Source organism: Carcharodon carcharias (assembly GCF_017639515.1).
Source record: "Carcharodon carcharias isolate sCarCar2 chromosome 27 unlocalized genomic scaffold, sCarCar2.pri SUPER_27_unloc_1, whole genome shotgun sequence".
Lineage (NCBI taxonomy): Eukaryota > Metazoa > Chordata > Chondrichthyes > Lamniformes > Lamnidae > Carcharodon > Carcharodon carcharias.
In genome coordinates this window covers 6,921,611-6,930,936 of record NW_024470624.1, presented here as the reverse complement: position 1 = coordinate 6,930,936, position 9,326 = coordinate 6,921,611, and the positions used below count along the sequence as shown (strand labels likewise).

Genomic DNA, 9,326 nt, shown 5'->3' with positions numbered 1-9,326 from the left:
ATTTCTTCCGGGCAGCAACACCCCCCCCGCAAACGTTTCTTGCCGCTTGGCCCCACATATCCACCCTGCACCCATCCCCCACACCCACCGCCCCCAGCCCCGCCTCGGTCCCACCTTACAGAGAGGGTCAGGGGTGGGGTGCATCACCAGGAGCACAGTGGACATGGACAGTGACGGTGTAACAGGAAGCAAGTGTCACAGAGAGAGAGAGAGAAAGAGAGAGAGAAGGAGATAGAGGGAGAGGGAGAGAGACGCTCAGGCTGTGTCGGAGAGAGAAAGTTTAACATTCAGGGCGTGTCGGTGAGAGAGAGAGAGGGTGTAATGGTCAGGGTGTGTCGGTGAGAGAGAGAGAGGGTGTAATGGTCAGGGTGTGTCAGGGAGAGAGGGTGTAATGGTCAGGGTGTGTCGGTGAGAGAGAGAGAGGGTGTAATGGTCAGGGTGTGTCGGGGAGAGAGAGGGTGTAATGGTCAGGGTGTGTCGGGGAGAGAGAGAGAGAGGGTGTAATGGTCAGGGTGTGTCGGAGAGAGAGAGAGAGGGTGTAATGGTCAGGGTGTATCGGGGAGAGAGAGAGAGAGGGTGTAATGGTCAGGGTGTGTCGGAGAGAGAGAGAGAGGGTGTAATGGTCAGGGTGTGTCAGTGAGAGAGAGAGAGGGTGTAATGGTCAGGGTGTGTCGGGGAGAGAGAGAGGGTGTAATGGTCAGGGTGTGTCGGTGAGAGAGAGAGAGTGTAATGGTCAGGGTGTGTCGGGGAGAGAGAGAGAGGGTGTAATGGTCAGGGTGTGTCGGGGAGAGAGAGAGAGAGGGTGTAATGGTCAGGGTGTGTCGGAGAGAGAGAGAGAGGGTGTAATGGTCAGGGTGTGTCGGGGAGAGAGAGAGAGAGGGTGTAATGGTCAGGGTGTGTCGGAGAGAGAGAGAGAGGGTGTAATGGTCAGGGTGTGTCGGGGAGAGAGAGAGGGTGTAATGGTCAGGGTGTGTCGGGGAGAGAGAGAGGGTGTAATGGTCAGGGTGTGTCAGTGAGAGAGAGAGAGGGTGTAATGGTCAGGGTGTGTCGGGGAGAGAGAGAGAGAGGGCGTAATGGTCAGGGTGTCTCGGGGAGAGAGAGAGAGGGTGTAATGGTCAGGGTGTGTTGGGGAGAGAGAAAGAGGGTGTAATGGTCAATGTGTGTCAGAGAGAGAGAGAGGGTGTAATGGTCAGGGTGTGTCAGAGAGAGAGAGGGTGTAATGGTCAGGTTGTGTTGGTGAGATAGAGAGGGTGTAATGGTCAATGTGTGTAGGAGAGTGAGAGAGAGGGTGTAATGATCAGGTTGTGTTGGTGAGAGAGAGAGGGTGTAATGGTCAATGTGTGTCAAAGAGAGAGGGTGTAATGGTCAATGTGTGTAGGAGAGTGAGAGAGAGGGTGTAATGATCAGGGCGTGTCGCAGAGATAGCGTGTAATGGTCAGGTCATGTTGTAAAGAGAGAGTGTAATGGTCAGGGTGCCTTGGAGAGAGAGGGTTTAAAAGTCAGGGATTATTGCAGAGAGGGTGTAACAGTCAGGGCATTTTGGAGAGAGAGTGTAATGGTCAGGGTGTGTTGGTGAGAGAGAGGGTGTAATGGTCAAGGTGTGTTGGTGAGAGAGAGAGGGTGTAATGGTCAAGGTGTGTCAGAGAGAGAGAGTGTAATGGTCAGGGCGTATTGCAGACAGGGTGAGTATAATGGTCAGGTTGTGTTGGAAAGAGAGAGTGTAATGGTCAGAGCGTGTCAGAGAGAGAGAGAGAGTGTAATGGTCAAGGAGTGTCGCAGAGAGGGAGTGTAACAGTCAGGGTGTGTCAGAGAGAGTGTAATAGGGCGTGTTGGAGAGAGAGAGTGTAATGGTCAGGGCGTGTCAGAGAGAGAGAGAGAGTGTAATGGTCAGGGCGTGTCGGAGAGAGAGAGTGTAATAGTCAGGGCATGAAGGAGAGAGAAAGTGTAATGGTCAGGGAGTGTCGCAGACAGGGAGAGTGTAACGGTCAAGGCATGTTGGAGAGAGAGAGAGTGTAATGGTCAGGGAGTGTCGGAGAGAGAGAGTGTAATGGTCAGGGAGTGTCGGAGAGAGAGAGAGAGTGTAATGGTCAGGGTGTGTCGCAGTCAGAGAGAGTGTAATGGTCAGGGTGTGTCGCAGTCAGAGAGAGTGTAATGGTCAGGGCGTGTCAGAGAGAGAAGGTGTAATGGTAAAGGCGTGTCACAGACAGGGAGAATGTAATGGTCAGAGCATGTCACAGAGAGAAGGTTTAACGGCCAGGGCGTGTGGGAGAGAGAAAGTGTAATGGTCAGGGCGTGTGGGAGAGAAAGTGTAATGGTCAGGGCGTGTGGGAGAGAAAGTGTAATGGTCAGGGCGTGTGGGAGAGAGAGAGAAGGCAGAGAATGTTGCAGAGAGCCTCGGAGAGAAGGAAGGGAGGGCAGGAGGTGTGGGAGAGAGGGAGGGGCAGGCAGGGGGTGTCCCGGAGAGGGAGGGGCAGGCAGGGGGTGTCCCGGAGAGGGAGGGGCAGGCAGGGGGTGTCGGAGAGAGGGAGGGGCAGGCAGGGGGTGTCGGAGAGAGGGAGGGGCAGGCAGGGAGGGTCGGAGAGGGTCCGGAGCTCCCATCTGCAAACGGTAACGGACTCTCGATCCCTTCAGAAGGCTGCCGGGTTCCCGGCTGGCAGGGCGGGGGTGGGAGTGGTGGGTCTTTGGGGGCGAAGCTCGCGGTGGGTGTCAGACCCAGCAGCCAGCCCCGCCATAGCCCTCGAAATGGGCAGAGCGGTGCCCCCGGGGGAGAGAAATGGCCTCCACCTGTCCCTCCGAAGGTGGGGAGTGGGGGGGGGTGGTGGGGGGGGTGGCGGTCGCGGGTCAGGACTGGAGCAGGGCGCAGGAAGCTGGGAATGGGTTGCGGGCTCGTAAAAGGTCAGGGGTCGGGGCGGGGAGAGTGGTGGGGGGGGTGGGGGGCGGGGGAAAGGGTCAGGACTGGAGCAGGGCGCAGGGAGCTTGGAGGGGGCTTGCGGGCCTGTAAGAGGTCAGGGGTCGGGGTGCGGAAGGAGGGGTTACTGAGATAGGGGAAGCCGAGGGAATTGAACCTGAGCGGAGGAGGATGGGAGCAGGGGTCGTCGGAGCAGACTTGGTACCTGGAGAGTCCCTCGTCTCCGAATTGCCCCCTCGCTGCCGTGGGCACTGGCTCCTGGGTGACCTGCCCCTCCCACCCTCCGCGAACCCCCACGCCGGGAAACTCGGTCCATGGCCAATTCCTCAGAAGCGAGCTCTGGGCCGAGGAGGCGTCGGCCTGGGACACGCCCACCCGGAGGGCCGCGCTGGGGCCTTGACCATCCCCCTCATCGGAAAATCTCCCCAGCCAAACACCCGGGCAGCGAGGGTGGGTGCCTCGTTTTAATAATCCACCCGGAGGTTGACACCTCCGGCAGTGTGGGGCTCCCTCGGTACTGCACCCGAGTGCCGGCCATGATGTTTCTGCGGGAGCTCTGGAGAGGGGCTTAAAAAGAGGGCCCAGCGACTCGGAAGGAACCAAATGAGCCACGGCTGGCGAAATCTCCCTCCACACTGCCCCTGTTAACCACTCACAGGACAGGTCCAGCACGGGTTTACATACAGAGTAAAAATCCGTCTACACAGTCCCCACCAAACACTCCCAGGACAGGTACAGCACGGGGTTAGATACAGAGTAAAGCTCCCTCTACACTGTCCCCATCAAACACTCCCAGGACAGGTACAGCATGGGGTTAGGTACAGAGTAATTCACCCTCTACACCGTCCCCATCAAACACTCCCAGGACAGGTACAGCACAGGGTAAGATACAAAGAAAAGATCCCTCTACACTCTCCACATTAAACTGTCCAAGGACAGGTACAGCACAGGGTTACATACAGAGTAAAAATCCCTCTACAATGTCCCCATTAAAGATTCTCAGGACAGGTACAGCACAGGGTTAGATACAGAGAAAAGCTCCCTCCACACTGTCCCCATCAAACACTCCCAGGACGGGTACAGCACAGGGTAAGATACAGAGAAAAGATCCCTCTACACTCTCCACATTAAACTGTCCAAGGACAGGTACAGCACAGTGTTATATATAGGTTAAAGCTCCCTCTACACTGCCCCCATCAAACACTCCCAGGACAGGTACAGCACAGTGTTATATATAGGTTAAAGCTCCCTCTACACTGCCCCCATCAAACACTCCCAGGACAGGTACAGCACAGGGTTAGATACAGAGTAAAGCTCCCTCTTCACTGTCCCCGTCAAACAGTCCCAGGGCTGATACAGCACGGGGTTAGATATAGGTTAAAGCTCCCTCTACACTGTCCCCGTCAAACAGTCCCAGGGCTGATACAGCACGGAGTTAGGTAAAGAGTAATCTCCCTCTACACTCTCCCCATCAAACTCTCCTAGGACAGGTACAGCACGGGGTTGCGTACAGAGTAAAACTCCCTCCACACTGTCCCCCATCAAACAATCCCAGGACAGGTACAGCACGGGGTTAGATACAGAGTATATCTCCCTCTACTCTGTCCCAATCCAACATTCCCAGGACAGGTACAGCATGGGGTTAGATACAGGGTAAAGCTCCCTCTACACCGTCCCCATCAAACACTCCCAGGACAGGCACAGCACGAGGTTAGATGGAGAGTAATTCTCCCTCCACTCTGACCCCATCAACCATTCCCAGGTCAGATACAGCACAGGGTAAGATACAGAGAAATGCTACCTCTACAGTAGCCCCGTCAAACACTCCCAGGGCACGTAGAGCATGGGTTAGATACAGAGTAAAGCTCCCTCTACACTGTCCCCATCAAACACTTCCAGGACAGTTACAGCACAGGTTTAGATACAGAGTAAATCTCCCTCTACACTGCCCCCGTCAAACACTCCCATGACAGGTACAGCACGGGGTTCGATGCAAAGTAAAGCTCCCTCTACAATGTCCCCACCAAACACTGCCAGGGCAGTTAAAGCACAGCGTTAGATACAAAGTAAAGCTCCCTCTACACTGTCCCCCATCAAACAATCCCAGGACAGGTAGAGCACAAGGTAAGATACAGAGAAAAGATCCCTCTACACTCTCCCCATCACACACTCCCAGGACAGGTACAGCATGGGGTTAGATACAGAGTAAATCTCCCTCTTCACTGACCCGGTCAAACACTCCCATGACAGGTACAGCACGGGATTAGATGCAGAGTAAACCTCCCTCTAAACCATCCCCATCAAACACTCCCAGGACAGGTAAATCACAGCGTTAGATACAGAGAAAAGCTCCCTCTACACTGTCCCCCATCAAACAATCCCAGGACAAGTACAGCACAAGGTAAGATACAGAGGAAAGAACCCTCTACACTCTCTTCATCAAACACTCCCAGGACAGGCGCAGCACGGGGTTAGATACAGAGTAAATCTCCCTCTACACTGTCCCCATCAAGCACTCCCAGGACAGGTACAGCTCGGGGTTAGATACAGAGTAAAGCTCCCTCTACACTGTCCCCATCAAACACTCCCAGGGCAGGTACAGCATGGGGTTAGATACAGAGTAAATCTCCCTCTACACTGTCCTCATCAAACACTCCCAGGACAGGTACAGCTCGGGGTTAGATACAGAGTAAAGCTCCCTCTACACTGTCCCTATCAAACACTCCCAGGACAGGTACAGCACAAGGTAAGATACAGAGGAAAGAACCCTCTACACTCTCTTCATCAAACACTCCCAGGACAGGCGCAGCACGGGGTTAGATACAGAGTAAAGCTCCCTCCACACTGTCCCTATCAAACACTCACAGGACAGGTACAGCTCGGGGTTAGATACAGAGTAAAGCTCCCTCTACATTGTCCCCATCAAACACTCCCAGGACAGGTACAGCACGGGGTTGCATAAAGAGTAAAATTCCCTCTAAAATGTCCCCATTAAAGATTCTCAGGGCAGGTAGAGCACAGGGTTAGATGCCGCGTAAATCTCGCTCTACTCTGTCTCTATCAAACACTCCCAGAACAGGTACAGCACGGGGTTAGATACAGAGTAAATCTCCCTCCACACTGTTCCCCCATCAAACACTCCCAGGACAGGTACAGCACGGGGTTAGATACAGAGTAAAGCTCCCTCCACACTGTCCCTATCAAACACTCCCAGGACAGGTACAGCACGGGGTTAGGTACAGAGTAAAGCTCCCTCTACACTGTCCCCATCAAACACTCCCAGGACAGGTACAGCACGGGGTTAGGTACAGAGTAAAGGCCCCTCTACACTGCAAAGGCAAACACTCCCAGAGCAGGTACAGCACTGTGTTAGTTAGAGAGTAACAATCCCACCACACTGTCCACCATCAAACACTCCCACGACAGGTAACAGCACAGGGTAAAATACAGAGAAATGCTACCTCTACACTACGCACGTCAAACACTCCCAGCACAAGTAGAGCACGGGGTTAGATACAGAGTAAAGCTCCTTCGACACTGTCCCCATCAAACACTCCCAGGACAGGTACAGCACAGAGTTAGATACAGAGTAAAGCTCCCTCTACAACGTCCCCATCGAAGACTCCCAGACCAGGAACAGCATGGGGTTAGATACAGAGTGAAGGTCCCTCCAATCTGACCCATCAAACACTCCCAGGCCAGGTACAGCAGGGGTTTAGATGCTGAGTATAGTTCCCTCTACACTGTCCACATCAAACACTCCCAGGACAGGTACAGCACGGGATTAGATACAGAGTAAATCTCCCTCTACACCGTCCCCATTGAACACTCCCAGAGCAGGAACAGCATGGGGTTAGATACAGAGTGAAAGTCCCTCCATACTGACACTTCAAACACTCCCAGGACATGTACAGCACGTGTTTAGATACAGAGTAAAATTTCCTCTACACTGTCTCAATCAAACACACACAGGACAGGTACAGCACGGGGTTAGATACAGAGTAAAGGCCCCTCTATACTGCCCCCGTCAAAAACTCCCAGAGCAGGTACAGCACGGGATTAGTTAGAGAGTAACGGTCCCTCCACACTGTCCCCCATCAAACACTCCCAGGACAGGTACAGCACAGGGTAAGATACAGAGAAATGCTACCTCTACAGTAGCCCCGGCAAACACTCCCAGGACAGGTAGAGCACGGGTTAGATACAGAGTAAAGCTCCCTCTACACTGTCCCCCTTCAACAGTCCCAGCACAGGTACAGCACAGGTTAGATACAGAGTAAAGCTTCCTCCACACTGTCCCTATCAAACACTCACAGGACAGGTACAGCATGGGGTTGCATAAAGAGTAAAACTCCCTCTGCAATGTCCCCATTAAAGATTCCCAGGGCAGGTAGAGCACAGAGTTAGATGCCGAATAAAGCTCGCTATAAACTGTCTCTATCAAACACTCTCAGGACCGGTACAGCATAGGGTTAGATACAAAGTAAAGCTCCCTCTACACTATCCCAATCAAAGATTCCCAGGGCAGATAGAGCACGGAGTAAGATGCAGAGTAAAGCTCCCTCTACACTGTCCCCATCAAACACTCCCAGGACAGGTACAGCACAGGGTTAGATACAGAGCAAAGCTCCCTCTACACTACCCCCGTCAAACACTCCCAGGGCAAGTAGACACGGGGTTTGACACAGAGTAAAGCTTCTTCTACACCGTCCCCATCAAATAGTCCCAGGGCAGTTAGGGCACGGGGTTAGATACAGAGTAATGCTCCCTCCACACTGATCCCATCAAACACTCCCAGGACAGGTACAGCACAGGGTAAGATACATTGAAGGGCTCCATCTACAATGTCTCCATCAAACACTCCCAGGACAGGTCCAGCACGGGGTTAGATACAAAGTAAAGCTCCCTCTACACTGTCCCCATCAAACACTCCCAGGACAGTTACAGCACGGGTTTAGATACAGAGTAAATCTCCCTCTAAACTGCCCCCGTCAAACACTCCCACGACAGCTACAGCACAGGGTAAGATACATTGAAAAGCTGCCTCTACATTGTCCCCATCAAAGACTCCCAGGGCAGGTAAAGCATAGGGTTAGATACAGAGTAAACCTCCATTTACACTGTCCCCCATCAAACAATCCCAGGACAGGTACAGCACAAGGTAAGATACAGAGAAAATATCCCTCTACACACTCCCCATTAAACTCTCCAAGGACAGGTACAGCATGGGGTTGCATACAGAGTAATAATCCCTCTACAATGTCCCCATCAAAGATTCTCAGGGCAGGTAGAGCACAGGGTTAGATGCCGAGTAAAGCTCGCTCTACTCTGTCTCTATCAAATACTCCCAGGACAGGTACAGCAAGGTGTTAGATACAGAGTAAAGCTTCCTCTACACTGTCCCCATCAAACGCTCCCAGGACAGGTACAGCACGGGGTAAGATACAGAGAAAATCTCCTTCTACACTGCACCCATCAAACTCTCCCAGGTCAGGTACAACCAGGGTTAGATACAGCGTAAATCTCCCTCTACACTGTCTCCATCAAACACTCCCAGGATAGGTAGGGCATGGGATTAGATACAGAATAAAGATCCCTCTACACTCTCCCCATCAAACTCTCCATTTGCAGGTACAGCACGGAGTTGCATAAAGAGAAAAGCTCCCTCTACACTATCCCCATCAAACGCTCCCAATGCAGGTCCAGCACGGCGATAGATAGAGAGTAAAGTCGCCTCTACTCTGTCCACATCAAACATTCCCAGGACCGGTACAGTGCGTGGTTAGATACAGAGTAAATCTCCCTCTACACCATCCCCATCGAGCACTACCAGCGCAGGTACAGCACGGTTTAGATACTGAGTAAAGTTCCCTCTACACTGTTTCAATCAAACACTCCCAGGACAGGTACTTCACGGGGTTAGATACAGTGTAAAGGCCCCTCTACACTGTCCCCCTTCAAACACTCCCAGTACAGGTACAGTGCAGGGTAAGATATAGAGAAAAGCTCCTTCTACACTGTCCCCCTTCAAACACTCCCAGGACAGGTAACAGCACAGGGTAAGATACAGAGTAAAGCCCCCTCCACTCTGTCCCCATCAAACACTCTGAGGACAGGTACAGCACGGTGTTAGATACAGAGTAAAGCTCCCTCCACACTGTTCCCCCAGCAAACACTCCCAGGACAGGTACAGCACGGGGTTAGATGCAGAGTAAATCTCCCTCTACACTGTCCCCATCAAAGATTCCCAGGGCAGTTACAGCGCGGGCTTATGTATGGAGTGAAGCTCCCTCCACACTGACCCCATCAAACACTCCCAGGACAGGTATAGCACGGGGTTAGATAGAGAGTAACACTCTCTCTACTTTGTCTCCCATCAAACACTCCCAGGATAGATACATCATAGGGTAAGATACAG

The 9,326-nt window shown here is 52.9% G+C and overlaps 1 protein-coding gene across 2 annotated transcripts in view; it reads right to left on the bottom strand.

Moving 5' to 3' along the window:
* Positions 1-9,326, bottom strand: part of LOC121273656 (rho guanine nucleotide exchange factor 40-like) — a 231,445-nt gene that overhangs the window by 202,369 nt on the left and 19,750 nt on the right. The gene's annotated exons all lie outside the window — the stretch shown is intronic.